This window comes from Dermacentor andersoni, chromosome 3 (assembly GCF_023375885.2).
Source record: "Dermacentor andersoni chromosome 3, qqDerAnde1_hic_scaffold, whole genome shotgun sequence".
Lineage (NCBI taxonomy): Eukaryota > Metazoa > Arthropoda > Arachnida > Ixodida > Ixodidae > Dermacentor > Dermacentor andersoni.
This window is the reverse complement of record NC_092816.1, coordinates 154057631-154076879: the sequence shown is the minus strand read 5'-3', so window position 1 is coordinate 154076879 and position 19249 is coordinate 154057631. Positions and strand designations below refer to the sequence as shown.

The following is a 19249-nucleotide window of genomic DNA, read 5'->3' as shown; positions in this document are numbered from 1 at the left end:
ACTGCTTGTTAGAGTGAGAAGGGATAGAAAGGAAGCAGATCTAGTGCGGATGTTTCATAGCTCTTCTTTTTTTGTGCTTTTCACGGAAACTGTTTTATTCTTCTGAGGCGACTGGCACACGGAAAAGCGAACCAAGATAGTCGAACTTCCATGCTGTCTTGGCATGCATGACTCGGCCGCTCTTCGGGCCGGCGGAACGCAAAGAAAAAAAGAAAAAAAAAAAAAGAGGAAAAACGCACACACCCGCGTAATTAGATTCAGGTGCGCGTTGTTGCGAGCGTTGTCGGTACTTAATTGGGTAACGAGCCGGGCTCGTCGTTATCAGATTATACGCACGTCGCGAATGCTGCAGTATACGCAATACATGAGCACACCGACGCGAACACCAGCGACTGCTTTAGAACGTAAGACGGCGGACGTATAAAAAATTGTGTGCAGATTCAATGCACACGTTGCAACATATGTGAATGGGGGCGGTCCTCAAACGCTATAAAGCTAAGCGCGGTGCGCACAATTGTCTTTATATGGACATGCCGTGCAACGTGCAATACCACGCAACGTTTATGCCTATGAAGTACACCGTCCGCAAAGCTTTGCTGAAATGCCAACAGCCGTTTGGTACGGGTGCGAATGCGCATATGCGAGACGCGTCGAGACAGCAATGCATTACAAAAGCGATGCTTAATGTTTATCGAGTGAAAAATCGCGAGGAGAGGCCTAGACCCACAGAAGTATACGACTCGAAAGACAGAGGTAAGTTTCACTGTTAGTGGGTGAGCATTAGGAGTGTAAAAGTGGAAAGAAGTGCGCGCGCAGGAAGTGTGGAAAGCCCCTGCCTGACATGGCAGTGGCATACATACATACATACATACATACATACATACATACATACATACATACATACATACATACATACATACATACATACATACATACATACATACATACATACATACATACATACATACATACATACATACATACATACATACATACATACATACATACATACATACTGTGCGTGTGAGTGAGTGAGTGAAAGAGTGAGGCAGGGGACGTGTGTCGAGCGAGCTTCCGAACACTTCGCGATGTGGTGAACGCGGCTTAAATCGTGGCTCCGGGACCTCAAAAAGGAGGTACGACCTAATGCCTATACATAACGCATTTTTTCTCGCATTTACCACTAAATAGACACTGTATGAACGTTTATTCTCCCCGACATAACTCTGGTAGCCTGTAAACAGTAAGACGAGACAGCAAGGAATAAACGGCATACACAAGCAACACGTATAGTGGTTGTGCTACATGTCGTCCCTGCCACGCAGTTTCGTCCTTTGTTTACGTGCTACGAAGTTACGTTACGTAATACCAACTATCCCGATCTCCAGCACTATTTCTCTTTAATCCTGCGTCGTTTCTGGACCTAGTGGAGACCACAGTGAGCGCCATGATGCGCACACCTGCTTTCGTATGTAGCTTACACGCGTCATATGACGTAAGCACCAATCGTTTCAAAGCGGTACCACGGCGCTGGGACGCGATAACTATACGCGTGAGATTGTGGGCCCGCGGTTGGACCACCGGGCCATTGCGCCGCGGAAACCGACCGTCGATCCCACCATTGTACACGCGTAATTTCTGCTAATCGGCAGAACGGCAGCAGCCGAGGTCAGCAAAGGCCGGTTTTCGAAGAGCGGGCACAGAAGATCGCCCTGTTAAGAGTCGCATTCTTTATTGCACTTTCTGTTGCTGCCTACACTAAGCGCAAAAAACACCGCGACATGCAACTTCGATGCCGTATAGAAGCGATCAGTCAACTTCTCGCAATCCTGCGCAGTATTGAAGCAGATCGTTTATCACTTCTCCGTCGTTCTTTTTTTTTTTTTGCCGGCGTATCAAATATTGTAGCTTGTAATGCAGCTATGTAATCTGGAAAATAAAACTCATACGCATTTTGTTCGCATCTCCTTAAATGTACCTGTAACGTTGGACTCCGGACTGCAGCCTCCGGCTATGGGACTAATCGGTATGGAGTACTTCGCATCGCGCGTTTCGTTCAAAGTCGGGCCGAAGGCGCCGAACGATGCCGCCGCGCACTCCTCCCGGCGGGGCGAGCCGTGCTCTTCCTTTTGAAGCAGAGCGGCATGTGACCGGACCCGGTCGCCGCTCTCCGCAGGCCCCGTAGCGGGTCACCCCGGGGACGACCCAGAAATCGGCGGAGTGCTGCGCGCACCGCCTTCCTCCCCCCTTTTCCCAAGCCTCGTTGGTTGCGCGAAGTCGCTCGGTTGGTCGGTCGGGTTTCCCTGCTGATGTATCGGCCCGTCGCCTCCAGCGCGCTCGGCTGCGGGCGGCCACAGTTTGGCGCGCGGATGGCGCAATAACGTGCCTGTGCGCGCGCTTTGCGACGCGTTTTCGTTTATTGGGGGCTCGCTGCAAAGACTGGGTTCGACGGCGCGGCCGCGAAGAGCGCAGGTGGGACGACGCCCGCGGGACAAGTCCGCGTGGCCCCGCGGCATGCGACGCGGATTTAAAGGTGTCGCAAAGACGATCGCACAGTGCGGCAGCTCGTCCCGACCTGCGAGGCGTTCCGGCAAGCAACAAGCTCATCCCGACGCCCCCGCTTATCACCGGCTTATCCCGACTGTCCTTCGCAATAATATTGAAGATAACGACGACGGGAGACCGAAAGCGCGCACACGTGATCACACGTAGAGACAGGGAGAAGGGGAAGACGAACAAATGATGCACCCACAAATGATGCACCCAAAGACAGCCAGATGCACTTACGGCTGGCTGTATAACCCTGCACGGAGCGAAGGGGTAAGGGGGGGAGAAGTAGAAACGAAATGAACCACCTACACCGTCCAGCGGTAACGGGCACTGGTCCTCAATATATATCGACCTCAGCGGCGCAGGCAGAGCCTTCTACACGGCGTTACTCTCGAAACGCTCACTTGCCCACAACTTTCTGTTCCGACAGTGGATGATAAACTGCACTGCGCACATCACTTTCCACTCGCCACTGTAGCGCGGAAAGACAGAATTGTGTGAACTTCTGGTCACAGCTGCGCACAGAGAGCGATATTCAGGAAGCTGAACAAACGGGGGCGGGGGATTCGGAAGAACTCACAGTTCTTCTGTTCTATGTACTCGGCGTATGCCTAAGAACATATGAGGTTTCTCTCTGCTACATAACTGGTAAAAATTTGGCCGTATACGGCCTTGAACCGGAAGCACCGTTATATATATATATATATATATATATATATATATATATATTACGTGAAACCACAGTAGCGCAACTATTTCCAGTGTGTATTTGCAAGGGTCGCAAGCACTGGCCAACATCGAAGCACACCTGCACGTCCGGCTGCACAGGTCGTGCAAGTGGGGCTAGAACCACCGCGGTTTCCGTTGTGCGTTATTTCGCCACATCCTGTTTTTGTTACCACTCCGAAGGTCTCGTGCATTGCGCGCACACGCGCACGAGTCGAGTCTTATTACGCGCGAAACTCGGTTTCAGCAACTGAGCAACGCGACTGAAAAAAAAAAAAAATAAGCAGGCTGTGCAAAACGACGCGCGCGTTCGCACTCCACACTTACGCAAGTCACTTGCACTGCAAAACTTACATTCCCATCACGCAGTTTTATTAAAAAAAAAAAAAAAAAGTAGCGGCAGGGGTAGGGGGCGGGGATACATGCGGGCCTTTTTTTTTTTTTTTATACACGACTGAGGGAACTGCAATACTCTGCAATATACATTCACTGGAAGGCGTTAATGCTTCAAGCTTATCTGTCTCTCTTCATATAACATGTCGGACGTAATAGTTCTGCGGAAACCCTCAAGGTGGACAGAAGCAATTAATAAAGGGGAAAATGAGACATCCATCCAATCGTAGAAATTGCTAGGAAGCAAACCGACACGGTTCGAGTCTCGAACCAGGACGAATTTTTCTTCAAATGGCAGGTCTTTCTTTCGAGGAACCCCTGTGGGTTTCCTTTGTAGATATTGGTATACGATTGGGTGGACGTCCCATTTTCGCTTTATGAATATAACATGTTAGAACACCTGTCAGGTTCTCTTCGTTCTACTTCTTATAACACGTCATACTTTAGGAACTCACCGCAATTGACCTCTGTTATTTCGATACAGAAATTCGGTTGACTTCTCTTTGTCCATTTACACAGTGTTAAGTGCAACATACATAATTGTCCAAAAGTACTCGCACCAACTCGCCGCGACGCCGACGATTTCGACGGCGCCGAATCGATTGTTTAATTTATTGATAAATGATAGTTTAGGAAGGACGACACTGATTCTCAAACATACCAAAGGAACAAGGCAGCCGCGTTTCGACAACTTTTCCTGCGTCAAAGCAGCCCGAATACGAGAACTTGAAATTACTGACGTCACATTCCCTAATAGGCGCTGAAGTGTGCGCGAAAAAGAGAAATAAAAATGAAACAGAAAAAAAATTTAGACGCCAGTTTCTTTTTTCTTAGTTTTTTTTTCAGTAATAATCATCGTATTTTCTTTTTCGTCGTGTAGATCCCAATATAGCTAGGGCTTTCGAAAGAATGCTATAGCCAGCACGAGCTGACTGCGTCCCTCCTACGAGGTGCCCGTCTATGCTACGAGTTAGGGAAGCGAGTCATTTAAAGGACAGAGAGAAAGACAGATTCGTATTCAATTAACGTCATAGCCGTCTTCAACAGATCGCTTCATATCACTTCACAGTAAAAATGCCGCCGCGCAAGACAACGGCGAAGGGGCTTGCAAGAATAAGCGGACTGTGATAGCCCGTAAATACGCGTCCTTATACCGCTATGTCGAAGCCCCTTTATTCGTTCATCCGTTCAATACAGCACATTGGATTTCTTACACGATGTATATATACATAGTGCTGTCTAAGAGGCAGAAGATGAGCATCGGAAGGTGCCATTAGTAGTTGAAAGCAGCCGTGGTTGCTTAGGGGCTTTGGCGTTGCGCTGCCAAGCACCAGTTATCGGGATCCAATCCCGGCCGCGGCGGCCGCATTTCGATGGCGGCGAAATGCAAAAAAAAAAAAAAAAAACGCCCTTGTACCATTTCAAACACCTTGTACACCTCGTACCGTGCATTGGGTGCACGTTACAGAACCCCAGGTGGTCAAAATTAACCCGGAGCCCATCACTACAGCGTAGTTCGTGATTAGATGGTCGTTTTGTCACTTAAAACCCCAGAATTCAAATTCAATTCATTAGTAGTTGAGTCTTTCAGAACAACAGACGTGGGGAAAAAAGGGAAAAAGAAAACTGAGGTTGCGTCACGTGACAATTTTTGAAGAGAAGTCATAAAATAGAAAAACTGAGGAATCGTGGTAAAACACGCCCAAGCACATGACGGCGAGGGCCAATTTCCACTCAGCGCGTCACTCGGAAGTCGTTGCGCGCGGCTAATCGTGCGGACACTCCGCATCGCCGTTGCCACGGCAACAGTGCTTTTCCAGGTCGAGAACCAAAGGCATCAAGCGGCGGCGAGCAGAAAGCGAACGGCAACGCCTGCGGCCCGCAGCACTCAAACCTCTATCCACGAACCGAGCCACGTATTCGGAGTGCTGTTCCCTGGATTCAACGCGCTATGTGCCCTTTTCCCAGGATTCCCCGGGTGAAAGGAGGAAGACAGGGGGTCAGAGGAGGTCCACTTGCGAAGACTGGGCGCGTCTGCAGGACATGCTCCCTCCTAAAGCTTATTTCCTCCCGAGATGAAAACTGCGTTAAATGTGGTTCCTCATTTGTATCAGTGGGCTGAAGGCACGCTTGAAAGCTTGCAGAGGTTTCGCTTACGGCCGTACGAGGAACTTAAAGGGCGCCTTACCGACGATTTTCCGAGACACGAGAGCTTCCGTTTTCGCAAAAGCGTGGCGCCGGGAAAAAAAAAAGAAAGAAGTATGGGGTTTTACGTGCCGAAACCCCTTTCTGATAATGAGGCACGCTGTAGTGGAGGACTGCGGAAATTTCGGCCACCTGGGGTTCTTTAACGCGCACCTAAATCTACGTACACGGGTGTTTTCGCATTTCGCCCCCATCGAAATGCGGCCGCCGTGGCCGGTATTCGATCCCGCGGCCTCGTACACAGCAGCCCAACACCATATATCCACTGAGCAACCAGGAAAGTGTCCATGCTACATCGCGCTAAAAGGGCCACGCTTCTTGAAAGCCTGCGCAGGAGAGAGGTCTTCCGCACGCGCTCTCAATACAGCGGGAGTATCCAGAAGGATCCACCGCAATCACGTAAGGAACCTTCGCTTCACGTCACCGATAGGCGAGCGTGCAAAACACGGACACAAAACAGGAGCGAAAGGTACAGCGCAAACACCGATCATCGACACTCGGAGGTCGCACAGTGGCGGCAATGTTTTCTTCTCCCTAAGTTCCTCTCAGCGGCACTGGTTTCTGTTAAATGTCTGGCAACGTGCTTCAAGCGGCACTGCGAGGAACGTACAAGTCGAGCAATCGCCGCCCTCGATCGCCACACCAAACCGGCCTGTATACATTCATAGATAAGAGCACCACCACCACGAGAATTAAGGAAGCTTCAAAAAAAGTGCCCACAGGATGAATGGGAGCTGTAGCAGTGCCGGTAGAGAAAAGGGAAGGCTAAAGAGAAAAGGTATTTGAACTGAATGAATTACCAATGTACAATAAAAAAAAAGCTGGTCCTACCATCATATTGTCATTGGCGAGCTAGGAAAGATGCAAGAAGGTATCAAGACGGGGACCCACGCCGCCTTGGAAGTTAGTGCGCCAGCTCACCGTGACGCCTGTCTGCTCGTACCCATTTAATTTTAAGCATCACTACATGTCCCACACTGTGCCCTAAAAGAACAAAGGGGAGAACATTGGAAGTTCGGAAGACCGCCCAACAGTGGAAAGGAAGAAAAAAAGAAAGAATGAGATCCGTGACTACACAACTATAACCACATACTGGCGGTGAGGATGCCGAGAGAAATTCAAGAAACTCAGCTATGACCTTCGCTTTCCCTTCTAAATATAACCAACCTGTCATCGCAAAATTAACAACAATAAAGTTAGAATACATTTATCAGAGTGAACCGATTTATCGCTTCCCTTGAGAGTGACCTCATAAAGAAGCGATGGCTCCGCAGCCCTTGTCGATGTGCTCCATGCCACGTGCTTAAGAAAGCATGCGCCTGTCCGTATCTTAAGAGCAACTCGACGGGCAACTCTGCGCGTGCGCCTGTACTGTCCACGATATATGTATATATGACACGTTATCCGTGCCAAGTACACGTATAGTACAGAAGAGGAAGGACGAAACGAACAACCACAAGAAGGCGCACAAGAAGAACCACGCGAGAGCGAGGAAACTGAAATAACACAAAATAAACAAGAAGCAACGAAGAAGCCGCCAACACGGACGAAAGTAGGGCGGCGAAAGCAGTCGAGATCTCGCATACGGCGCCGAGAATGCGCCGCCGCGTCATACGAATAAAACTGCTTGTTTCGCACGGTCTTAAGAATCGAGGCGCCGAGCTATAGAAGAGAATACGCGTACACTGCACGATGGCGCCAGCGCGTGTACCCTAACTATATGGCCACTTTCCGTTAACGCGCTGGTCGAGAATGAAACGAGCTGCGGGCGAAACCGACGAGGTCGCATATTTCGGAGAACCTATAGGGAAAGCAAAACGAAAGGGCATATAAGGAAAGTCTGGCATTTCGAAAATGAGGGAACCGGGTCTCGGCCATGCATATTGGGACGAGACGAACACTCACGGAGCAAGAAGTGCAAGGAACTATATGATGGGGAAGGAGCGTTGGCCAGCTAGTATAGGCACTATACTGCATACGGCAGCTTGAGCGCGAAGCTGAAGTATATTCGCTGACGCCGTCGCATAGGGAAGCCCAGAAAATGGAAACAGACGCTTGTCTGTGCACCAACGTCTGCTTAGCACGATGCCTCCAGCCAAGTTTGGTATGTAGTCATTCTCGTTGTTATATGGAGCGCATACGCTCTTAGAAGGTTCGAGCCCGCCGGTGCCCAGTAAAGTCAGACAGCTGGTCACGTGTGCCTCAACATGAGCGGTGAATTTGCTGACGCGAAGTAATGGCATACGTGCTACTGAAAACACCGTAGCGAAGGCCTCCGGACTCGTGCACCCACAATACGGCGCACGGGTGTACTTTTTTTTTTTTTTTGCACTCCGCCCCCACCGGCATGCGGCCTACGCGACCGGGTAACGAAATGGCGACCTCGCGCTCGGCATGCAGCCGAACGGCATAGCGAACGAGGCCCCTTACATGTCCAGCAGAGGAGACGATAGCCGAAAGGATTGTGTTCGTACCACTTCATTAGAGGTTCAATAAGTTAAGTTTATTCACTATCAATTTAATGGCTAACACACAAAAGAGGTCAGTTATGGCTTAAGCTGTGTTGGCAAATTACAACTCTGACGGAGCGAAAGTGCCTCTCCTCTTGCCACGCGTAGGCAAGAGCAGATGCTTGGCAGGCCATAAAAACGATAGAGAGGTGGCGACGTCAACCTGAATTTCTCGCAACAGGACGCCGGGACGTCACTGATTTTGACAGCGTCTAAATTGTTAAGCAGTGAATGCCTATGTTAAACTTATAAGGAAAGCAGAGACTCAATCTACGAGCGAGTTTCTAGAAGTTTTTTGTGCGCCTAAACCGAGTTCAAATAATAAAAAAAAAGTACTTCGAAATCCGTGACGTCACACCGACGTAGCGGTAATGAAGTTTCAGGGCGAAATTCGAGAAAGGAAAACTAGGCCGCCATTTTCTCAAAAAAATAAGCGAGCGTTCCCCGCCAGACAAATGAAAATGGGGTTTCTGGAGAACGCTTCACTAAAACGATTTAGTGTTGAGCCTTTCAATGCGTTTCAAGCTTATTGACATCAGAATAAATCGAAGACTCGGCATGTTGAGCCGTATACGACAAAAAAAAAATTATGGGGTTTAACGTGCCGAAACCACTTTCTGATTATGAGGCACGCCGTAGTGGGGGACTCCGGAAATTTGGACCACCTGGGGATCTTTAACGTGCACCTAAATCTAAGTACACGGGTGTTTTCGCATTTCGCCCCCTTCGAAATGCGGCCGCCGCGGCCGGGATTCGATCCCGCGACCTCGTGCTCCGTATACGACACGTACTCGGGGCCCAAAGACTGTAGCGCTGCCTGCGCATCGCGCGCGACGAAGTCGCTCTGAACCTTCCCGAGAGGTGCTGGTCTCGACGAGATGAATCCCGCCGGTCTATGATCTGCCCCGTGCGCGTCATCTCATTCGCCACGGTTCCCATCGGGGATTAAGTAGCAGGCCAGGCGCGTCGTCGAGTAAAACATCCCCGGGATTAATTTAAAGAGCTCCTTTCTCTTTTCTGCAGTGTCGCTTCCAGCCAAACTGCTTCGAGTTCTGATTATTACTCCATGTGTGTGCTCTGAAGACGAGCGCGGCGCTTCAAGAAGTGGGCGCACCGTCGTCGTTATTCGGCGCGCGTCTCCGCCTCCCACTAGACCGCACCACGAAACCCCCCCCCCCCCCCCACCCGTTATCTGCGAACAGGCCCCTCGACTGGAAGCCATCCCGAGCCTGCTGCGAGGCCGGATCTGGGCCCACGAACCTTCGGAAATCGAAGCAAAAACCACAACGGCGGCACAACACGAGTTGTTCCGTCGCATTTTTTGTTTCTCTCTCTCTCTCTCTCTCTCAGGAAACTACTTTCACTCTCTTACTGTCGGTAATGTATACCTTGATGCGTGGGCATACCTGCTGTGCCCAACAAAAGTAAGTAGAGGGGGCGCGGGTACAGGAGGATGAGTCAACCCCCTTGCGCATGCATTGCTCTCTTTTTGCGCATGCATTGCTCTTTTTTTTTTTTTTGACGACCGCATGCAGTATATAGACAAAAGTAAGTGGACAATTTCTGATACTCAAGTAAATAAATCAATTCGGAAGAAAATGTCTTCGAAAACGGGATAGCTGTAGAATACGCATGTGCGCTTGCTCCCCCAATTTCCGCCGAAAAGTTACTTTCTAATGCGATAGCAGAATGGCTGTCAAAATGAAAAAAAAAAAAAAAGAAAGTATGTGACGTGCGGGAAGCCGGTCACGTGGTAGCGGTATAATAATACATATCGGCTCTGGACCACCGTCAGTTGCACTTCATTCTTCGAAGAGGCACGACGTTTGTCGAGTGAGCTCCTGAACAACGCCTTGCAGTGCGGTGAACGCGGTTTAAATTGTGGATCCGGGACCTCAACGAGGTGCGACGTAATGCGAGCGCACTTCTCTCAGATTTACCGCTAAATGGTCACTGAATTTCGTTTCTTTATCTTTTTCACTCCATAAACGATATATTTATACGCAATTAAGAAACATCGCGAAATTTGTGATAAAAAGAGGGAAACATATGCGGAAACTCAAGCTTGCACAGAAGTCGCCTGTGACTTACGAAAAGACGCAAAGTAGTACCTCTAGCTACAGCGACGATTGGTTCCATTAAAGGGGTTTAGTGTGCCAAAGCGTACTGCAACTGTTTTCTTATTTTTCCAGTTAGCATTAACAAGACGTCTCGCCCTTAGAGTGAGTGAGAGTCCCCCTCCTGTATATATTTCGTACGTAAATATACTTATACGCTATGTAATAAATAAAGTTTAAAGAACACAGGGGCTATAATAGTTTCCTTAAAAAAAAAAGAAACTGGTGTTGTTAAAGTGCATGAGCAGGCGACCCAAACGTCTATATTTCTTACTTTTATTAGAGAGAGAGGGAGAGCGATTTGTCGGCGTACAGAAGTGTTCACATACGGACTACTCTGCAAGGGAAGGGTTGAAGGAATAAGGGTGGAAGAAAGCAAAAAATATATAAAAAGGCGTCAGGGCAACTCATAAATTCGGACATGTGGGGCGCAAAAGCCAAATGAAGATAGGAAGTGGTGTTATTTTATTTTTCATTATTTTTTTTTGCATTCCTGCAATTCTGTCGTAACCTAACTTTTTTTTTTTTTAATTCAGATTCAAGCAAGTGCACTCAAGTGGGGCCGACTCTATTGTATGCGGAGTTGGCGTAACGGCGCACAGCCCCTTAAAATAGATCAAGGTCGTCTACAGGCTGTCCACAGGCGGTAGATTGCTTCACAATAAATTTTTCCTTCTCTACACACGCAACCATCTGGAATACCTGTTGATACTATCTAACGAAAGTCTGTGAAAGGACAACAGCCCACAAACCGTATGGAACGTCAATGAAGTGAGCGTGTAGAAAGTGCCTGTGAATAACCCGCAGATGTACAGTCTACCGACGTTCTTCACCATTACCGCGAGGGCGACGACTGGCCGGCCGACGTCAGCGTCTTCCAACGGCGAGAAGCGACGAGATCGGGAAAACACTTCTGATCTCTTGCTCTTGCTGATCTCTCTTGCTCTTGCTGATCTTGTCGCTTCGCGCCGTCAGACCCCTCATCTCAACTCGAAGGAGGATCAAGCGGAACAATTGCCGGCTATGTATGCCAGGCTAACCCCGCCTGCTTCAACATCACCACAATCACCAAGGCGCAGGAACATTATAGGCCGGCCTGGCCGGCCAGTCGACGATCGCGCGCTACTGTTAAATGAATCGGTCGACTGTTCGGGTTAAATCCCAATCTTTCAGTTGGACGTTCCTCCTTCAGTTGGACACACACACATTCTCGTGAATGGTCTATCGACTTTCCAGGTATCCTTTGCTGGCAATTCTTTTTTGTAAAGGAACAACCCATCAACGACCGGACGCTAAGAACCCACGAGCACTCCCCGTCACGTACCGGCCGCGTCGATACGCGCTTCTGCTACAGCAGCGGCCTTCGGCAGCCAGCTATACGCCAGCTGGTGCGGAGCATCGCGCAGCGGTTCCTGTTACGCGAGGGCGGAATTGCTACCACGCGAGAGGAACCCGAAGTTGTTAATAACACACAAATGGATGACGTTGCTAGGCGACGTAAATAGCTGATGTCGTCGCACCAATGCGCGCGTTCGCGCAGGTGTGAACAGCGGACCCTGAGCGAACGCGAGCAGCAGTCGCGCAGTACGCGAGGACGCTGCGATGCGATCGACGTTAGGGGGGCTGGGGTAATCAACTCGTGTGGCAAATGCTGTTCTTGATTGCTGGCACACATTCTTATGTCGCTGAACGATCGGTGAATCGAGAGAGGAAATTGAGACCGTACGCGCCTATAGCATTAGGCGCGCGCGCACACGAAAGGAAAACGAAACATGCGCATAATCGCCGAGCGTCCCTCGTGAATGCCGAGAATGTGTTGGATGATACTGCCGAAGGTGAATGGAGAAGACCATAAATATAGCGAAGCGATAATTTTCTGTGCCCGCAACGCCCGATGCACGCACGGTTCGCCATATAGTCTGCCTTGCCAGTGTGCCAACTTTACAGGCACACAAGCAATGTCTGGCGTGCTTGCTCCGCAAGCCGCAGGAGCGAATCGAACGCAAGGTGACATAAAGCGGGATTGTGTCTTTAAACGAGGCGGTGTAAATTTTTAGCGGTAGATTACCAACTGTTATGAGCGATCGCTCCATTTATCTACTTGGTACCATGCCTGAAACAGCGCAGGATAGAGCGCAATTTCTCGAATCGAAACGTCATCTTAAAGTCGAAACGGTAGAGATTAAAAGATTGTAAGTAAATAAATAACAAGTTTCTTAATGCTTCACTTGGCTGAAATATGGTTGTCCCACTTTGGTTATAATGGGCTTGAAGAAAAGAAAGGGCGGGTGAGGCAGTGGCGCGAGTGATTCACGCTTGCAATGTTCGCCAATCTAGACATGTTCACACGAAAGTGCACTTTCGCAGAAGCTAACAGAGCAGGTGAAAAGTGGCCTTGTGTACAAAAATAAAAAAAAAAAAACGCAGTTTCGCTCGAAAGGCGAAGCATCGATTACGACAGCAAATTAGCAGACAGCTGTACCAAGTAAGGATAGCAGATTAACCAGCGGTACACAGTTCTAAAAATTCGCTGACTTGCTACATTAACAAGCACGGTGTTACGCGCACACAGGCAAACACGAACACATCGAGCTCGATGACCGCAGAAACTCCCTGTGAAAATGTTGCAGTGAGGAAACGCGGCAACAGCAGCGAACGAATTGATCTTCGTGTTGCCTCTCGCTTCAATGCGAACGAAACGTCGACAGCACAGGGCATGGGAAGATACCGGCACTCGGCGCATGCACTTTGTCCACATCTCAGGTCGCTTTGAAGGTGAGGCCCGCGCGGGCGGGCACTTTGTACACGGCGCAGGCCGCTTTCAATATACAGCGGCCGCGCCGTAAGCAGCAGCCGCCAGAGTAGAACGCCCCCTTCCCCCTTGCCTCGCCCCCCTGTTCCTCGCGCGCGACAGAAGACGGCGCGAATCCGCCCCGCCCCTTCCGCCTTCGCGCGCGCGAGATTGAGCAGCCATCGTCGGCTGACCTTCGCAAGCTTTCACTCACACAAACCGCGTACGGCGTGGTGCGACGATGTTATCGCGTGTAAGACTATACAGAACATCACGGCGACGGCAGAAATTCGCTTGAAGTGTCCATGTAATTGATATCACAATAAAAAAAAAGTTTTACCTATTATTTCTGTTCAAGATACGGTCTGCCGAACTTTGTCCCGTGGAGACATCGTTAACAGCGACGGGTTCAAGCTAATGCCAGTTTCATAATTAAAATTATTACTAGTACGACAGTTTGTATCTGATATCTAGGAACGCCAACGGAACATTTCTTCATTTCTCCAAGCGTCGTTTCATTATCGTTTCTTCTTGCTCGCCAAAACCACCATACTCTAAGCCACATTAAGTTCACAACCTACGCCCCCTCCTCCTATGCTCAAGACGCGCCTAACCAAAGGCAAGGACAGAAACCACGCTATTTTGCAAAACACATTTTCCCCAGAAGTATACCGGGCAACAGAAACGGAAAAAATATATAGCGTCCAAAGGCCCGTATACGAGGTGATCCGGTACCCCCCTTTTGCTGCTCGCCACTCCCGTTCAGCCGTTGCCCCGGACGCGGGATCAAAACAAACGGGCTGCTCACCGGGCCAATCAAGCTTCCTAAACAGAACGGGCTGGCGTGTTCGTCCGCCTGGTGCGTTCCACTGTCTCCCTGAGGTGCATTGACCACTGACTCGCCGATGCACGTCGTAAACGTAGTAATCCTCTGGTCGTCGCCGTATCCCTTGGCACGGAGAAACAACACGAAACACGGCAGACGTCGCAGCGTGTCCGGCGCGCACGCTGGAATGTGGAGCGACGAGCACACACACGCACACACACGTTCACGCGCGCGCGCGCGTAGCTGCTGCCGGATAAAATACACGTTATCCCGCCGCTGCTCCTAGCACCACCGGTCGCACTCGCTCCTTTGCCTTCCTTCGAAGGGCGTCTGAGCTCACGCGCCGGCTTGCCTCGCCTTGTTGTGGCGCGGCGGCAAAAACGCGGCGGTGCGGCAAAGCGAGGTTTCGCAGGGAGAGGAGGGAACGGCAGCAGACGGCTCTCGCTGGAGTGGGAGCGAGCGATCGCAGCACCGCAAGCGAGTGCAGCGGGGAGCTGAGGAAGCTGGGAGATCGAAAAAGAAGTCTCTCTGGACAAGTAGAACGCGGGTGATTCGAATCGCACGGTTTCATACAATAATTACTCAAGGAAACTCTGGCTCTAGTACGAGGGCGAATCAGAAAGCCTGTGCCCTTATCTTCTATTAGCCAAGATAAGTTACATACAGGTAATTACAAATACAAGTACAATTCTGTGTACCTTACACTATTTTTCCACATATAGTCCCCACACCGGTTCAGACATTTGTCCCATCGCTGCACAAAGTTTCAGATCACCCTGTGGTAGAATTCGTCCGACTGACTGTGGAACCACCGTCGGGCTTCTTGGCTGCAACGTTACACGTGAATCGCTGTCCTGCAAGGAACTTCTTGAGCGGACTCCCATACGAAATGCCAAGCTCCCGGTATATGTCCTTGAGGTGGACGCGCCGATCCGCTTTCACCACTGCACCCACGCGGGAAATGTCCTCAGTCAGCGACGCACGCGGCGTCCCCGAACGCTCATTGTCATGCAAGTCCACAACCTTTTGCGAACTCACAACACCACCACCACCTCACACTTCTCACAGCGAAACACGTGGGCTGCATTTGCCTGTGGACTTCGATGGGCGTTCGTCCCTTGCTCCAAAGAAAATGAATCACACTTCGTTGCTCGTATGCCTTGGATAGCATGTACTAAACCTCGTTCTAGTACACTCTAGCCGTGGACGTGGGAAGCACAACCGACAACAGCGCCATGCATCGGAGCTACAGGCAGATAAACCGGAGTCGGTGCAGGAAAGGTCCACCGCTGGGAATGGATATGTTGACTTCGCATTTACAGCCGTAATTTGGCTAAAAAAATAGAGGCAAAGACTTTCTGATTCGCCGGCGTATAAGCGGGATCTGCAAAGGTTCAAACAGCATGGGAATGACAAATCATGCACTGATTTACCTAAACTTTCTCATTCTGGCTTGAAACGGACTTCTGTCCTTGCAAGTTGATGACGTTAAAGAAGATATTGCGTTATAAATGTGAAAATTCGCAACCATCGTGCATGTTCGCAGAAACTTACTGCCTTCTTGCATTTAAAACGGATGTGATCGCACAGAAATTTAGAAAGATAAGGCGCAAGAAATTACACCACAAGAATGTTTCAATCCACAAGCAGGAACATGGACCCAAATTCATGTACTATATCCATCATTGTCCTAATACTTGAATTATCGCAGCGCCAATATTCCCTTTAGTTGCAGAAACTTTACCACATGATTCTGGTACGCAAAAAGAGAGAGAGAGAGACGCATAGGTACTTTATTTGCGGACAAAATCACACTCCCTAGTACGCGCTTACGCTAGCACGTAAAAGCGTCGCACTCAGTAAGTATGAAAGTCGGGAAAACACAAGATACCTATACTCTAATTTGAAACAAAAAGAGTCGTCTCCAACTGCCGCTTTGGCGTAATCGGTATTATCGTGACGATAGGACACAGAGCAAGGTTTAGCGACTTCGTGTAGTAATAATTACGCTATAGGCCTGCTGGTGTTGCCCATAAAAGATTGGGCAGTGTTACGTTTCGCCTACAACGCGCGGTAATGCCGGCGCGGATGCAACGGACGCCGGGGCTTTGTTCAAAACGGCGGACATTTTGGCCTGTTCGACGCCGCCGCAACGCCTACCCGCCAAGCGTGTCCCGGCGTGTTTCAGTGCCACGTGTCTTCGTGTGTGCGTGTGTGTGTGTGTGCCCTCGCTTGTCAAAGCGCGGCAGCCGGGGAGCGGAGTTCCCCGAATGAGGGGCCTGGAGGTCTCTCGGCTCAACCGCTCGCGCCGTCGTGGGCCCCTGCTGCGCCGTCCCGTGACCTTCATCCCGTGACCTTCCCTCCTTCCCTTTTGGACCGCGACGCCGAGAGTATAAGAGCAGCTGCCCCCGGACGCCAGGGGAGAGGCTCCGATTTGTACTGTTGAGTTACGTGCTCTCCCGTCTCTCCAATTCGGTCGACCTGACCGGCCGCTCTTTTGCTATGTTAGAATAAACAAGTTGTTCTGTTACCAGTCTTCTCATGCTTTGCCAGGACCTTCGGATGCTTCCAGTGCCCCAGGCCGCCAGGCCAACGCTACCCTTGGGGCTTGCGACCCATTGGCAATAACGGGCGTCAGCACCGAGACCCCAACAACTCGTGCCAGCGGTACGATTACAACATCTGGTTGCCAGCGGTGAAATCGCGACAACGGAGGCCAGCAGCGAAGAGATGCGGTTGACTGTATGCTGAGCAGCACAACGACCATCCGGGAGCAGCGCAACGAGCCCTGTGTGATGACTGGTTGCCTGCAGCGGAACGACTGCGCTGAAGTCTTGGCTGCGAGGTTTGGTGAGTGCGGGACTTTCTTCTTCTGAGTTTTGCCAGGCTTTTGTTAGTGTTAGAAACAGAGCTGGTAATTGTGGTTGTCGTTGCTACCGGGTTAGTTTGCGGCAAGACAATAGTAGGCAGTAGAGAAAGCAGCATTCAGAGCAGCCATGGATTTGAAGTCGTTGCGCAAACCGAAATTGCTGGAGCTTGCGAGAGAGTTGGGTCTGGATGTCTCAGACAAACTCAGAAAACCAGAACTGCTAAGGGCTATTCTTGAGTTAGAAGCTGAGGATGACGAGCTGTCGGAATGCCTTGAGACCATTGAGGAGAGGGAGGAGCAAAAAGAGAAACAGGAGCGCGAACTTAAAGAGCAAAAAGAGAAACAGGAGCGCGAACTAAAAGAACAAAAAGAGAAAGAAAAAGAAGAGCGCGACCGTCAACACGCTTTGGAAATGAAGCGTCTCGAGTTAGAGATGGAACGCGCTCGTAATGGAAGTCAGGCACACGGTGCAGGAGAACGAGTATTGTTCAAAATGACTGACCTGATGCGGCCGTTTAAGCTTGGAGAGGACATTGGTTTGTTCCTGGTTAACTTTGAGCGAACGTGCGAGAAGCAGGGGTTCTCTCGGGAAACGTGGCCACAGCGCTTGCTCACTTTGCTACCCGGCGAGGCGGCCGACGTAGTCGCTCGCTTGGAGAGAGAGGAGGCAGAGGATTTCGACAAAGTGAAATCGAGTCTGCTAAAAAAGTACCGGCTGTCAGCGGAGGCGTTCCGTCGGAAGTTTCGGGAAAATGAGAAAGGCAGAAGTGAGTCATATACAGAGTTTGCGTACAGGCTTATGTCAAACATGCAGGAGTGGCTCAAAGAAGAGAAAGCGTTTGGTGACCACGAGAAAGTTCTGCAGTGTTTCGGGCTAGAACAGTTTTATAGTCGGTTACCTGAGAACGTGCGGTACTGGGTCTTGGATAGGCCAGACGTTAGTACGGTGGCTAGAGCCGCTGAGTTAGCCGAGGAGTTTGTGACGCGTCGGGCTCGCGGAGCTAAGGACGGTCAAAAGGGTGAATTTGGCTCCAAGTTTGAGAGGCCGAAGTTCACACCCATGAGAGCAAAGGGGGACACACGTAGTGCGGATGCGAGTGAAAGCAGTCCGACCGAACGTAAGGAGACGGCGGCAACCGAAGCCGAACGCAGAAAGCGGTTCGAGATGAGGCAAGCGCGCGTTTGTTATACGTGCCAGAAGCCGGGTCACTTTTCGGCGCAGTGTCCAGAAACAAAAACACAAGTCGTGTTTTTGTCTATATGCAGCACTGACGAGAACATGAAGCTTCTCGAGCCTTACATGCGAGACCTCCTCGTGAACGGGAAAGAGTGCCGAGTGCTTCGCGATTCCGCAGCTACAATGGATGTAGTTCACCCCTCTTACGTAGAACCCGATATGTTCACGGGCGAGTGCGCATGGATCAAGCAAGCAGTGGAAGCTCATAGCGTGTGTCTGCCAGTAGCAAAAGTGCTTATTGAAGGACCTTTCGGAGCACTTGAGACGGAGGCCGCAGTGTCATCTATGCTGCCCCCCCAGTACCCGTACCTATTTTCGAACAGGTCCGATCACCTCCTGCGCGAGAAGGGGCTTTTGTTTGGTGAGGCTAGCGTTCAGGCCTTAACCAGATCGAAGGTTCGGGAGCTCGCTGCAAAGGCGGTAGTTGCGGGGCCAACGTTGTTGAACGATGAGAAAGGGTCAGAGGCGCAGCAAGGTGGTATTCAGAGCACGCCCGAACTGAATAAAATTGAGCCTGTAGCGTTAAAGGCAGCAGATACTGGAGAGGAAATTCCCGACACGGGAAAGTTAGAAGAGCTGTCTCCAGATTTGCTCATCGCGCCTACGTCAGACGGACTTAACAGGTTGCTAAAAGTCAGCCGGTCGGCTTTGATAGCCGAGCAAAAGAAGGATGGCAGCCTAGAAAACATACGCTGCATTATCAAGGAAGGTATCGCCAAGAAAAATGCTCGCTTTGTGGAAAGAGGTGGGGTCCTGTACCGGAAGTATCTAGACCGCAGGGGAGTGGAGTTCGATCAGCTGATCGTGCCTCAATGCTATCGTCAGGATCTGTTGCGCTTGTCGCATGGGGGTTCGTGGTCCGGACACCTAGGAGTTAAGAAAACTAAGGACCGTCTCTTGCAGGAGTACTATTGGCCAGGGTGTTTTCGGGACGCAGACCACTTTGTGAAGACATGCGACACCTGTCAGCGGGTGGGCAAGCCAGGGGACAAATCGAGGGCGCCGTTGAAGTTGGTACCTATCAT

General features: G+C 50.3%; 1 protein-coding gene across 1 annotated transcript in view; it reads right to left on the bottom strand.

Moving 5' to 3' along the window:
- Nucleotides 1-14470, bottom strand: part of LOC126524600 (uncharacterized) — a 244933-nt gene extending 230463 nt beyond the window's left edge. The window contains exon 1 of the mRNA XM_050172901.2: nt 14101-14470. The gene's annotated coding sequence lies outside the window, so the exon portion shown is untranslated. The remainder of the gene's footprint in view (nt 1-14100) is intronic.
- Between the last annotated feature and the right edge of the window lie 4779 nt (nt 14471-19249).